At 41.5% G+C, this 15,188-nt stretch overlaps 1 pseudogene; it reads left to right on the forward strand.

Annotated features, from left to right (window-relative positions):
• The first annotated feature begins 1,058 nt into the window (after positions 1 to 1,058).
• Positions 1,059 to 15,188, forward strand: LOC150048489 (periphilin-1 pseudogene; annotated as a pseudogene).

The raw sequence follows: 15,188 nt of genomic DNA on the forward strand, positions 1-15,188 counted from the left end.
GGGCCAATCCCTTGTCTCTAAATGAATTCCTCCTCCGGTGTCTTGGGTTCCATCTCTCTACCTTGTCATCAGATTGGTACAATTGATGATTTCTTCTGTATATTTAATCACTCCCTATCAGATAGTTCCCTTCAGTATTTAAACATACTAATATGTGATGCGGGAGAGGGGCTCACTACACAGCCCAGGCTGGCCTGGAGTTCACTCTGTAGCTTAGTCTAGCCTCCAACTCATCCTGCTTCTGCCTGTATCTCCTGAGTTCTGGTATTACAGGTAGATACTACCATGCATAGCTACATTTCATTGTTCCCTATTCTATACTGGAGTGATGAAAGAAAAGCCCCCCACCCTTTTTGCTTTACGCCAGACCCCACTAAGTTATTTGCCTATGTGACTCCACTTTCCAGCCCTTAACTTTGAGTGTTTGGGTAGTTGTGCCTTCCTTCTTCAGAACATTCTTTCCCTTGATTTTTATGGCACTGGACTCTCCTGCTTTTACTGAATTTGTTCCATTTTTTTTCCTGGTCACATCTCTATCTCATTTATAGGTATATCTTGTGACTAAACCTCTTCTGTTTTGTAGCTTCATATTGTCTTCTCGGGCAATTCTCTGGCTAGCTACACTTGATACAGTAGGCCCACAGAATATTGCCTTCTCAATATCCTGCCTGTCTTGCATGCTGCCACACTCAGCATCTCAGGGTCAAGTTTATGACCCCTGCCAGTCTGCTCTTCTTTGAAGGTCCCTATAATTTCTAGGGTCTGCAGCCCAGATGTTACCCCTGTTGCTTCTGCGTCTGCTACCTTCTGTCTCACACATCAGGCCTTGTTGGTTATACTTCTGAAGTAACTCTTGAAGCCATGTAGTCTCATTTTCATGGTTTTTCCTCATATGTGTGGTCTCTGACTGTTTCATGTTTCATCTGTTAGATGGATTTTTAGAAGTGGTCCTCTTTGCCTAGGCTTTCTGTAGTGATAAAGTGAGTCAGCATAGAGATGCATTTAGAATTGTGCTCAGTGACTGCTGAGCATCCCCAGGCATCTCAGCGCTCAGTCGTATGATAGGTCATAGGGAGCTACGGCAGGAGTCCATGCAACAAGATGATGGGAATCCATGCCAGGCTGTCGGTAGAGAGGATAGATTGTGAGAGTCAGGGTAACAGCATGTCAGATTAGATATGGGCTATCTAGCTACAGTTTATTCCTACTCTTTTCATTATAATCCAGTGATTTTTCTAAAACTCACCCTTGTTGTTTCTCTGCTTATGACACGTCATTTCCCTTTGCTCTTAGCAGAAGGTTGAGAATCCTTCACATGCCCTTTGCCCTGCCATCTGAATGTGCTGGCCTGTCTCTTCAGCATCAGCTTGTACCTCATTCTATATTTGAGCTATGGGAGTCCATCTCTGGTATTCAGATACTCATCATCACTAGATCCTTCTGCCTGCCAGAAACATTTGCTTCCCTTCTTCTCATCTTCTGGTCACTTCAAATTCAGCTCATGAATGACTGGTTTTAGGAAAGCTTTCTTGAGCAGTCCCACACCCTTTCCAGAAAGTTCCTTCACGAGGATTGAACATGTGTTGGTACTTCTTTTGTGCGTAAATGTCAGCATTCCCATTATGTTGAATTAATCAATATTTCAATAGAAGGTAATGCTTCTGTTGAAATAAAAGATTTGAACATGCAAGCTGCCTGTATCTAGTCTTTTTGTTGGAATCTGAGAATCTAAAACCCGATCAGCCCGTTTCCAGCTTTATCAACATCTCTTGGACACAACTCTCATTTCCTTTCATCAACAAAGGATATATTAATATGATTCTTATTTTACAAGCCCCTGATACTTTCTGTTGCTCCTGTGTCCTTTTCACTCCTTATCCCTTTTGAAAAGGTCAAAGGATCCTGTCCCAGGCTGGCTGAACAGCAGCCTTTCACCACAAGGTGGCGACAATTTTCAAGAGTTAGCAGGGGAGGACAGCTATTCCTGTGGAATCAGGAGTATGGGTGGTTTGGCAAGTTTGGTGACTATATGGCACTCTGCTCTGGACCAGAAGTATGTTATATTGTCTTCCTTACCAGAAGTGACTAGGGTGTATATAAATCACTGCCCAGAGTGGAATGAGCTGATAAGTGTCATTGTTCCACACCAAAACACAATGTTGTTCAGCCACATGGGGACCACGTCTGCCCGCAACTCATGCTAAGGAGTCGGGGGCACCATTTCTAGTCTCTCTGACTCTCATGAGGGACTGGGATCTGAGGAAGAGGAGCTCTTCCGAATACTACTTGAAACTCATCTCCATAACCTAGACATTTTCAGAAAATAAACTGCCAAGTGGTCACTGAGCCCAAAGTCCACACATTTTTTACTTGTGGGAATATCATGCAAATGACAAGATTCAGGCTGAACAATGCCTTTGTGTTGCACATACAAAGAGGTCCTGGACTCTACTGTCTTCGTTGAATCCCACAGCTTCATGATAGGGGAAGGAAGGTTACCCTTACTTTACAGGTAAAGAAATTGAGTGTCCCAAGAGCTAAAGTTCTTTTGACCACACATGCAAATCCTGGCTTGTGCCTTGTTAATCCAAGAAGGAAATTACATTTTCTTTTATGTTGGAAGCTTCTAAGTCATTCTATGTCACTCAGCACAAAGGAAAACAAACACATATTCACTGAAAAGAAGATGGGACTAATTTATAGGAGCACACATGCCTGGTATCACATAGCTGGTGACACAGAGTTGTGTTTATTTTCTCTGTCTGTCTGTCTGTCTGTCTGTCTTTTATGGGTACCAGGACTTGAACTTGCTCAGTTGGTGCTCTACTACTGTAGCCAAGCATCTGGCCTGGCTTTTTGCTGTTTATTTTGGAGATGGAATTTCAAGGACTTTTCTGCTCAGGATGCCTCTGAACTGTGAGCCTCCAACTTTTTGAGCAGTGGCTAGACTTACAGGTGTGAACCACCAGTGCCTGGAGAGGCTTGTTTTCTTTTCTCAGTCCCCAGGTAAAGCGAGTAGCCTTTGTGTTTTCTAGGGCTGGCTTTCCCTTTCTGCATGGGAACTCATCAGGCTTGGGCCCGTTCTGTTTACTGCGGCTTGAACTCAGGGCCTAGGTGCTCTGCCTAAGCTTATTTGTGTGTGTGTGTGTGTGTGTGTGTGTGTGTGTGTGTGTGTGTGTGTGTGTGTGTGTGCATGCTCTGTCATTTTAGACACATCTACTTTTTGTCCTGTCAATTAAGTTATTTATTTGTACAGGTGATATATAGAGGTATTACAGTTACATAAGTAAGTTACTGAGTACATTTCTTTTTTATATATATATACTTTTTTATTGTAATTAATAAAAGGGTTACATGATATTGGCCAGATGGAAGGTGCATTAATTCACATACATTGATACCCTTTCACATGTCTTGGTACCCATTACCCTCCCCCCACCCACCACTCACTCCCCGTATTGGTTTTCCCCCCTTCCCTATCAAGTTTCAGATAACCAAATACAAATAAATTCAATATATCAGATAACAAAGTGAGATACTGTAACAATATGAGATACCCAAGGGACAGCAAAGGAGATGAGAGATAACATAGTACATTAAGGACAACAATCATTCGTTATATGGCTTTTGTTTCAATATCCTGGAGGTCCTTTCAATTAGCTTCATACTATATGGCCTTATGTATCAAGGTTTTTCTCTATTGCAGATCTCTGCTAGTAGAGCCCAAGGTTTCTACTGATTATGACAAATGAGGGAAACCATTGAGCCTAAGTTCCTTTGAGTCTGGCTTACTTCACTTAATATGATTTTTTCCTAAGTCTTTCCATTTCCTAACAAATGGGTCGATGTCATTCTTTCTGACAGCAGCATAGAATTCCATTGTTGAATACATTTCTTTTTGAAAACGGTTACTCCTTTCCTCATTTTCTTCCATTTTTCCTCCCCCCCAACTCCCCTCCCCCAAGTTGTAAAGTTCATTTCCAACATAGTGTCCAGTGAGTATTGCTGTTGCATTGATTTATCCTTTGTCCCATTATTTCTGTGATTTCCTTTCCCTTTCTCAAATCAGATAAGCATATATAACACAAACGGTACTGAAATAAAAACAACAGTGTCAATAGGAAATGAAAAAAAAAAAACAAAAGAAAAGGAAATAACTGCAAACAGTACACTAAAAACAAACCTCTTGTATCCATAGCTTGGAGTTCATTTCGATTAGCATTATTTTATATGTTCATATGTACATAGCTATGGGATATTGTGAACCTCCACTGGGACTACCCTAGACATATACTAATTATTACAAATGAGGAAAACCACAGAGCCTATGTTTCCTTGGGTCTGGCTTATTTCACTTAATATGATTTTTTCCCAAGTCTTTCCATTTCCTTATGAATGGGGAGATGTCATTCTTTCTGATGGAAGCATAGAATTCCATTGTGTATATACACCACATTTTCTTGATCCTTTCATCTTCTGAGGAGCATCTGGATTGATTCCATGTCTTAGCTATGGTAAATAATTTTTCTGGTCAATTTTAAATAAGAATCTCATGAATTTTCCTATCTGGATTGGCTTTAAATTCAGGGTGGCTTTGAAATCCTCAGATTTAAACCTCTTGTGTAAGGCACTGTCCTGGAGCTACTTTTGCTCAAGGCTAGCACTCTACCACTTGAGCCATAGTGCCACTTCCAGCTTTTTCTGTGTATGTGGTACTGAGGAATTGAACCCAGGGTTTCATGCATGCTAGGCAGGCATTCTCCCCCTAAGCCACATTCCAGCCCATTTTTTTTTTTTTTTAAGTGAGAGGCAGTGCCCTGGGCATTGGCTCTTCCGTATCACATGCGATAGATGCCTGAGATCTTGAATGTGGTGGCCATTCTCCCCATTCTCATTCTGGCTACATTCCCTGTCTCTTTTCTGGGCCAGGGTGAGAACAAGGTTCTGTGGCCAGGGAGTGGTTGCAGTTCCTCAACCTGGGACTGTGGATGTCACATGTGTTGGTGTGTTTTCACTACTCTACACTCCAGAGCTTTGTCACGCACTGCCTTAGTGACTACCACAACCCACTTGAGCTGCCTCGTGCCTTCTTATGACTCTGGGATTGATTTTGATCTGTGTCTGGCTCCTGACCATCATTCTCCTCTTCACCTCCCTTCTTCTCTTCTCCTTTTTCATTTCTTTTTTCCTTTTCTGAACTTACATTCCTTTGGTAGGAGTTCTCCTCCTGAGACACGTGTCTGGCCCTTTATTTCACAGATTATTCGTGAACTAGGTTCTCACTCCTTGCCCACACATGCCAGGGGGCCTTGATCTACCTATTGTAGGCTTCCTGTTGTAGCTGGGATGATAAGGATGTTACTATACTCAGCTTCTTTGTGTTGAGATGGAGTCTCTCATACTTTTCTGCCCAGGATGGTCTGGAACAGCAATTCTCCTGATTTTAGTTTTCCTCACCCACCATGTCTGTGGCTAGGATGATAAATGTGCGCCACCATGCCAGTTAATTGGTTGAGAGAAAGGGTCTCACACATAGGCATAGGATGGACTAGAACCATGATCCTGCCTATCTCAACTTTCCAACTAGCTAGGATTATAGATGCCAGCCACTGGTGCCCTGCTCCCTCTCTTCCTTACTTTAGCTTGTTTAGAGGACCATAATGAATGCACTGCTTTCTAGCCAGGTTTCCTGTGCTGATGCCTCATAAGTAGTAGTGCTGCTTGGAGAGATCCCTCCTAAGAACTCTACTTCTGAACTCAGAGCTCTACAGACACAACAGTCCTAGGCCCTGCAGAGGTGGGCCACTCTCCTCCCTCTCCCTCTCCCTCAGGGGCTCTGCCATTACTGACTTCAAGTGCTGTCTCAGTGCTGCAGTTCCTGTGAAATATCAGATCCTGTTCCAATTACATTAGACGACCTCCTGCCCAGGGGACTCATCATCGTCCCGGTAGTTAGTTTTTAGACGGAAACAAAAGTAGTTAGTTCAGATTCTTAGGTACTGTTGTTAAACCACTGAGGCATGCTTCTGCACGAGCTTAATGTGCCCCAAAGAAATTACACCAAGGAACCCGGGGAGAGTCCTATCAAAGCAAATGGTGCAGACAAAGGTTGTCTGTGCAGTAGCCAGAAATCCTTACGTCTATTTTCGTCCCTAAATATCCCTCCCTCCCTCTTCCCTCCTTCCCTCCCTCCTTCTTCCTCCATCTTTCCCCTCAGGCCTATCTTCCTATCCCTAATTTGTGAGTTTGAGAAGTTAGTGATTGCCCTGGGGAAATTTTCTTAGATAACACATAAGAATCAAGACAAAGAATAGCTTCACATTTTCTAAGGTTAGAGTACTATGTTTTATGTATTTATTTTTTGCCAGTCCGGGGGCTTGAACTCAAAACCTGAGCACTGTTCCTAGGCTTCTTTTGCTCAAGACCAGCACTCTGTCATTTGAGCCATAGTGCCACTTCCAGTTTTTTTCTGTTTATGTGGTACTGAGGAATGAAATCTAGGGCTTCATGCATGCTAGGCTAGCACTCTACCACTAAGACACATTCCCAGCCCATTTTTTTTGTTGTTGTTGTTGTTCCTAGGAAAAATAACATTTTCTGAGTCAGACGACAAGCTTAGGGGAGCCTATACAATGTGTAAGTTGAGAAAAATGTAAGATATGAATATTAAGTTATGCTACTTTTTCTTGCCTCTTAAAAGTTTTATTATGTCTCTATATAATACACATGTGGGTATGTGCACACATGTGTGCAAGTGAGTGCGTGTGTGTGTGTGTGTGTACAGGTGCACATGTGTGTGTGCCTGTCCTGTTCCTGGAGTTTGAACTCAGGGTCTGGCTGATGTTCCTGGCTTTCAAGCTTAAGGCTAGCACTCTACCACTTAAACCACAGCTCTACGTCTAGCGTTTTGCTGGTTAATTGGAGATAAAATTCTCACAGACTTTCACACATGAAATCTTCAGATCTCAACCTTTTGAGTAGCTAGGGTTAAGGAGTGAATTACCACTGCCCAGCATTATCATACAAAACATTATTATTATTATTATTATTATTATTATTATTTTCTTTTTAGCAGTACTAGGTAATGGAGTTGGAACTCAGAATCTCAAACTTGCTAGACCAGTGCTCTACCACTTAAGCTATACCTGTTGTTGTTTTTGTATTGGTCTGTTTTTCAGGTAGGATATAAAACTAGGACTGGCTTTGCTCTGCAATACTACTTCTGCCTCTTGTATGGCTGGGGTTACAGGCCTGAAACACCATACCTGACTTGTTATATTGAAATAAATAGTGCCTTGATATGTTTTTTTTTTTTTTTTGCCTAAGCTGGATCTTAATGGTTCCCACAATCTCTACTTCCCAAGTAGCTGAGATTACAATCCTGTGATACTGTTACCAGCCTAGGGTACACTTTACAGATACAAGTTCTTTTAGTCACATAAACTTCATGGCATGTTATGTGTTTGTATGGGAGTACCTCTTTCTTCCCTCCCTCCCTGCCCCCTCCCTGCTTATTTGCTTGCTTCCCTTTTCTCTCTCTTTCTTAAAAATAATAATGATGATGACGATGATGATGGTAGCTCATGCTTGAAATCCAGGCTACTCAAGAGGCTGAGAACTGAGGCTCATAGTTCAAAGCCAGTGTGAGCAGGAACGCCTATTAGACTTTTATCTCTAATTAGCAAAAAAAAAAAATAGGAAAGCATGAGCCCTGAGTGAAGAAGCTAGGGACAATGTCCAAGCCATGAGTTCAAGCCCCAGTAACAGCACACACACAAAATTGTTCTAAAATAATTCAGTGATGGTGGTTGAGGCAATAAAGGAAGGGCAGAAAGAAAGGATGTGGAGGAAGCTGAGTTCTGTGTGCCTGGGGGGAGCTATTAGTTGGACCTAAATCAAGGCTGAAATTTCTAGAACTTAGGAAGGTATTGAAAATAGGGATGGAAAAGTAAGCAATAGTGTTTCAAATGAAGATTGGAGGTGTGGGGAGAGAGAGGGGGGCTAGACTTTTATCCTGGGAAATGTTTGCAGATCTTGAAAGGGAGAATAAAATATTAAACTGTACTTTTGCAATAGGTAATAAAAACTAAGGTACGGGATGTGGATCCTATAATGGCCACACACCCCACCCCCAGGGGATCTACTGTACCACCCGAGGTTGGAACCCTTATGAGCTGGCCCTAGGAGGGAGGGTGAGAGAAAACTGGGGAAGGCTGTGTATGAGCTGCAGCCTCTCCTGGCCTGACAACCTAAAACTCCAGAATTAATAGAGCAAAGCTGAATTTCCAATAGTGCCCCTAGGACTACGCCATACATAATAAGAATCTCGCCTTAGAGCATCATAGTTAATCATCCAATGTTAAATTGTTCCAGGAAATCATGTCTGCAAGTTGCAAATAAGATACTGTCTTCTAGCTCTACAATTACTTAACATTGCAGTGGGATGTTGACTAATGCAATTAAGAAAAAAGCAATTCAACACATAAACATATTGCAAGGGAAGAAACCCATTGTTCACTTGCAGAAAATATGATTTCCTATATGAAAAATGCCCAAGAATCAAAGAAGAAACATGTTGTAAAGATAAGAGAGTAAAATAATAAAATGGCAGTGTATAAACTTAGCATACTGCAATCAATTACTTTGATACACACACACACACACACACACACACGCATGTATAATGTAAGTAATTTGAAGAAGTATGTACCAAAAACCTTTACATATCTAGTCATAAGCCTACAAGAAGCAGGCAAAAGTTAAAACAATGTAAAATATTTCTGAAAGGCTTAAAAATAACTGAACAAATTAAAAAAAATCTGAACAGGAAACTTGGCCATTAAGCAGTTATTTCTCCTTCAGTTAGTTCTACATTTAATACACCCTCAATAAAAATTTCCCTAGATTTTCCTGGAACTAGACAAGTTGAGTAAAACAAAAGTTTGTATGGAAGAATAAACACATGCAGATAGCCAGGGAATATTTGAAAAGAACAGAAATGTAGTGCAGTTATCCTATTAGAATATAGCAAAACATCATAAATCCCCTTAAGTAAAAGCAGAGAGATTCTGGCTGAGAGACTTTATTACACGGTGTCAGAGTAAGGCATCCAGAAATGTGTCTAAGGTAAATTTAGTAGATAGCAAAGCAAGCATTGCTGAATTAATTATGTCATTCTACTCGAGGAATCAATGTGAGAGAGTAGCATTAAGATCAACAATAAGGCTGCAAGAGAGAATAGAAAGTCAAATTAATCTCATGAACTGAGAGCCTATCTTTCTCTGAAAAGGTTAAGAAATGTGTCTGGTTGTATTCTATTATTTCTAATTGAACTTGTGATTATTCAAAATCCATTTCCTAAAAAGGAACCTTTTTCTTTAAACACACACACACACACATACACACACACACACACACACACACACACACACACACCTCTTCTCATATTCCCCATGTGTTTCTTCTAAAACTATTTGAAAGACTTCATTCCTCTCTTTTTTTTTTAACCAAACCAGTTTTCCAAATTCCACCCATTTTGTTCTGAAACATTTACCATATTTTAGCATTTTTACAGCATGGAAAAATGATTCATTTTAATTGAAGAGAGAGCTTGTTCGGCATTTCCAAAGTGAATTTTGACCTTCAACAAAGAAAGCTTCAGCCAGAAAGGTTGAAACGAGAGGCACAGGATGGTTCTACATATGCTGAAGTTTGGGACTCCCGGTCCCTGCCATGGAGCTCAATGACTATTGCCACTGTGATGTAACAGCCCTGGAACAATGGATACTCACCCAGCACATAGCCACCCAGCAGAGCAAGTCTTCCCTAGCTGGACTTGCTTATCATTCACAATTTGGACATTACTCTCTGTTTATTTGGGACTTTTGTGGGGGGATCAGTTCTGGGGTTTGAACTCAGGGCCTGGCATTGTCCTTGGACACTTTTTTTTTTTTCTCAAGGCTAGTGCTCTGCCACTGGAGCCACAGCACCACTTCTGGCTTTTTCTAAGTATGTGGTACTGTGGAATCGAACCTAGGATTTTGTGCTTGGTAGGGAAGCACTCTACCACTAGGCTATGCTCCCGGCCCAACACCGGGACTTTTGAGAAGTTGCTTGCTCTTGTATTGGAAGATATCTCTTCTGGGTGGACAGGAAAATGGAGAGGGAGGGGCTGGGAATGGGCCTTGCTACCTTGAGGACACAGAGAAAAACTCCAGAGTGACTGACAGAATGAATGACTGGGGAAAGGAATGATGTCCCACCCCACACACACACACAACAATGGACTGAGAAGTGTGCAGAGATGCTCGGTCATGAAAAGGACATGCAGAAATAGAGCCTGGAGTTAGCAATTAGAGGCATGTGGTGATTCAGGAAAAGAGGAAAAAAACCAGGCCAGGAAAGGGCCAGAGGAAGTGTGGGCAGGATGTGGCATGGGAAATGGGTGTTTGGCAGGAGGGCTTAGCATGCTCTTAGAGTATTAAGAAGACCACTAGGTACCAAGTCAGGTGGGCCCATCCTGTTGAACTGTGATGAGAGAAGGCAGTGGCAACGGAGCCAGGGAGGAAGTCAGGAAGCCTTGTACTTGTACCATTGTCCATGCCTGTGACTGGCATTCAGGGAATGTAGGAAAGTAGAGGCCAGTGTCTATTATTTTTGGCCATTGGCTGGATTTGGGGCCTGGAGGGTTGGAGTCATTTTGGTTTCTGGCTTCACTGACCAGGTTGATGTTAATGTCATTTACCAAGCTAGACTCTGTCAGTAGAAGTTGTCTGCAAAAACTGCTAGTCCTTTTATCTGTGCTTGCTTTAACTTTTTTTTTCCCCCTTGGTCACAGGGCTTGAACTCAGGGTCTGAGCACTGTCCCTAGCCTCTTTGTGCTCAAGGCTAGCACTTTACCATTTTTATCCATAGCTCCATTTCCAGTTTTTGAGTGCTTAATTGGAGATGAGTCTCAAGGACTTCTTGAGTGGGCTGGCTTTGAACCAGGATCTTCAGATCCCAGCCTACCGAATAGCTAGGCTTACAGATGCCCATCTTGTACCCATCTTGTCTTAAGTTTCAAACACAATATCTACCTGCTTTAGAGAAAACATATTTTTCAAGCTCTCCCACAGTTCTAGCCCTACCTGATTCTGGATGCTCACCTATCCACAAACAGTTCATGTTAGCCTGTGCTGACATTAAGACACATTAATCTGTCAGTGGATGCCAAGAGAGAACTTTTAGATTTGAATACATTTTGTGCATTTCATTTTAATTTCGTAATAGTATCAATGTGCTTATCAAGTAGTTCTACAAAGAGGAATGAGAGATGATGATCAAAGGATATGGAATTTCCATTGGGCAGGAGGAATATTTACTTTGACTCTATTATACATATAATAAATATAGTTAAAAATAAAGATTTCACATTTCAGAGTTTCTGAAAGAATAAATATCAAAAGTCTGGAAACATGGCTCAGGTGGTAGAGCACCTGCCTAGCAAGTTTGAGACCCAGAGTTCAATCTCTGGTATCAACAGAGAGGGAGAGAGTGAGAAAGAAGAGAAGAGGGGGAGAGGGAGAAAGGGAAGAGGGAGAACATGAGAATATGAGAATATGTCAATGTTTGCACCTTCAGAGACGTTAAGTATCAGGTGATGTGTAAATTAGCTTGATTTAATTACCACATTGTATTTATAAATTATAACATTGCTTTAAATCTCTTACCTTGATGCAATGATAAATTACTCACGTATAAGGGGAAAACTCTCAAAAACCTAAAAAAGTTTCTGAGAGTATTTTTTTTTCTGTTCAAAATGCTTTCCTGATGCCCTGCACAGCTCATGTGAATACCAAGGCTTGCCCATGGGGAAAGTGCCAGCTCCCTCTGCCAAGGGGTCAAGAGGAGACTGAAAACCGGGTGCTGTTCTTGAGACTAATACCCTATGGCTTAGACTGAGATATTTGACAATTTGACACACTTGCTTTACTTTTGTGTTTGTCACTTCCTCTGGTTGAGTGAGGGTATAAACTACTGTGGAGGACAGTGACCTTGTGACCTTTTGAGAGCCTTCCTTCTAGAGACTCGAATGGCCTCTATTCTCTCATTGGTGATGATTGCCCCAGTCGACTAAAATGTTTACTGTGTCATTTCTCTCTGTTGTTTATAAGTAGGCACAGTGCTGTGTCTCCCTGACACACAGAAGTGCCAGCCCTGGGCAGAATGTGAGGAAATTCTTCTCTGCCATCGGGCGGGTGAAGAGAGGCATGAGAAATGAAGCTTCTAATTGGAAAGTCTGGAAGACAGAAAGGAAAAGACATAGGAAAGTGAATCAGGTAATAGCTCAGGGGAAACCAACAGAAAACTTTTCCTGTTCTGAGATGTCTGTAGACACCCACTCAAATTCCACCAGGGGAGGCCAGCATGGTCTCCATGCCTATCTAACAGAGCTTTCTGGGCTGTTAACCCCCAATGTATCCAGAATACTTTCCTTATGGAGTGGCATCTTATCCCCAGGTGTTCTCCTCTTCTCCTTAGCCTACTCTTTTATCTATCATTAATGAAAGGCCAATGAAGACACTTAACCTTTTCTTCTCTAGCTTTTTTCTTATCTTTTCTTTTTCTTCTTTTTTTTTTCTTAGCTCTAGGTCTGGCAGGCGTATTACCTACTGTGACACATCCTTGCTTCTGGAAGTTGTGAAAACTTTCTCCAGGACCAGGCCCTTTCCTGGTTCCTTTTTTGTTGGTTGTACTGGGATTTGAACTCAGGGCCTCACAGTTAGGCTATAGTACTTGAGCCATATCTCTAGCCTGGTCATTTTTTACTTGCTAGAATTCCTTTGTTTTAAAGATCTGTCTTGAGAGGCTTGGGCAAACAGAGGCATGCAGTCCCACAGCTCTCAGCTAGTCCATGAGTTCGCCCCTTGGTGATGGGGCCTGGACCAGCGGAGACTGGTTAAGGCTTAGATGCTGCTTTAAGCTAGAACATGAGGGCTTTGCATATTTCCAGGCTCTGGTGAGCCAAAGTTGGCATCTATGAAACTAACAGAGCAAATGTTCCTCCTGAAACAACCAAGAATAGAATCCAACCCTTGAGACTTCTCTTTGGGAGTCAGCTAAGGACAAGTCCAGTGAGGCCAGATTTCAAGAGTGGGGGGCATTCATTCCATGAAGGAGGATGATAGAGGTCAAGAGGGAAATCCAGCTGGTCCCACAGCAGAGGTTGGGAGAGGCTGCAGGAAGAACTGATAGAGAGGATGGGAAATAGATAAGAGGAGAGCTATACCCTGACACCTTCAGGATGGGTATGCAAAGAAGAGAGTTGGCCCAGCATTACTGTCCTCAGGGCCCAGTCCAGTCTACCATAGCATGTCTTGACTGCTGAAGGAAAAGATAAGACCCGCCCATCTTTGCATTTCCAGTGATACTCTATAATTTTCTGTTCTCTTACATGTGGTTGTGATCAAAGACAGGGCCCTAAAAACAAACAAACAAACAAAAGGGTAGAAAGTAATTTAGGTTGAAAGGATTAGGCTAGGAGCAAAGAGGACCAGATATTCAAGCTGCACTATATCATGCTTACTGGGTGACAACATTGAGGTCGCATTTGACCTTAGCATTAAGTCCAAAAAAGGGGAAACATGATAGGTTAGTTACAAAAAGCTAGTGTCCATGAGAAAAAAAAAACGTATTACTTAGGAGAAGCAAAACATTCTTGGCAGCTTAATTATGGATTTTTGAATAATTATTGGTAATAAAGCTTTTCCTCTAGGCAGTCTTATGTCAGTTTTCCCAGGAACTGTTTTACCTATTGGTACCAGAGTTGAAGTGTGTAAATGCTGTCATATGTGGAGGAGCCGAGTACTAGGATGGGAAAGGAGCAAGCATTTGCTACACTAAGAGGACACATGGTCTGATTAATACCAGTGTTATCCCAAACAATGGATTTGAAATCCAGGGATAGGATTTAATCTGATTACACCATCTGTGCCAAAGGAGTGCATTGAGTCTCCAGGGAATCTCTCAGATGTGAAATCCAATCTCAGGAATTTACAGCATTGAAATCGCGTAGTCCTCCTGCAATATAAATAATGGAAAGTTATATTTAGTGATAGACACAGAAATGATATTAATTTTTTCTTTATCATCTTTAAGGATCCAGAAAATCTTTTTTTAATGTTCTTTTTATTGTCATTAATAGAAGGGTTACATTATATTCTCCAGATAGAAGGTGCATTACTTCACACACATTGATACATTCTCATGTTTTTGTCCCCATTTCCCTCCTCCCACCCTGTCCCCTTATCTTGTTTTCCCCCTTTCCCTATCCTATTTCAAATAAACAAATAAACATATATACAATATACCGGATAATAAGGTAAGATACTGTGACAATATGAGATAACCAAGGGACAACTAAAGAGATGAGAAATAGCATAATACATTAAGAACAACAATCACACATTATATGGCTCTTGTTTCCATATCCTGAAAGTCCTTTCATTTTACCTCATCCCATATGGCCTTATGTATCTAGGTTTTCCCTATTGTAAATCTCTGCTAGGAGAGTCCAAGGTTTATACTAATTATGACAGATGAGGGAAACCACTGAGCCTCTGTTACTTTGAGTCTGACTTAGTTAATATGATTTTTTCCAAGTCTTCTTTTTTTCTTAAAAAAAGTTTGTCACATCATGAGACATTTCACCTTCAAGCTCTTCAGCAGTTCCTTCATCTAAGGTGCTAGACAAACCCACTAGGTTAATCGAAAAGGAACTGGCTGAGGCTGCAAGCAAGTGGGCTGTGGAAAAGTTAGAGAAGTCTGATGAGAGTAACTTGCCTGAAATTTCTGAGTTTGAGACTGTACCTGCTGCACCATTAATTGACCAGCCAGAAGAACCTGAGTTGAACACAACAAATGGGGCAGAATTATTTGAAGACAGTCAGCTAGACAGTCGCTCTAAAGCAATAGCATCAAAAACCAAAGAGATTGAACAGGTTTACCAGCAAGACTGTGAAACTTTCGGGAGGGTGGTGAAAATGCTGATTGAAAAAGATCCATCATTAGAACAGTCAATACAGTTTGCACTAAGGCAGAATTTACATGAAATAGGTGAGCGGTGTGTTAAAGAACTAAAGAATTTCATTGCAGAATATGATAATTCTGCTCAAGATTTTGGAGAGCCTTTTTAGAAGAATTAGTGT

This window comes from Megascapheus bottae, chromosome 22 (genome assembly GCF_031878675.1).
Source record: "Megascapheus bottae isolate mThoBot1 chromosome 22, mThoBot2.hap1, whole genome shotgun sequence".
In the NCBI taxonomy this organism is placed as follows: Eukaryota; Metazoa; Chordata; class Mammalia; order Rodentia; family Geomyidae; genus Megascapheus; species Megascapheus bottae.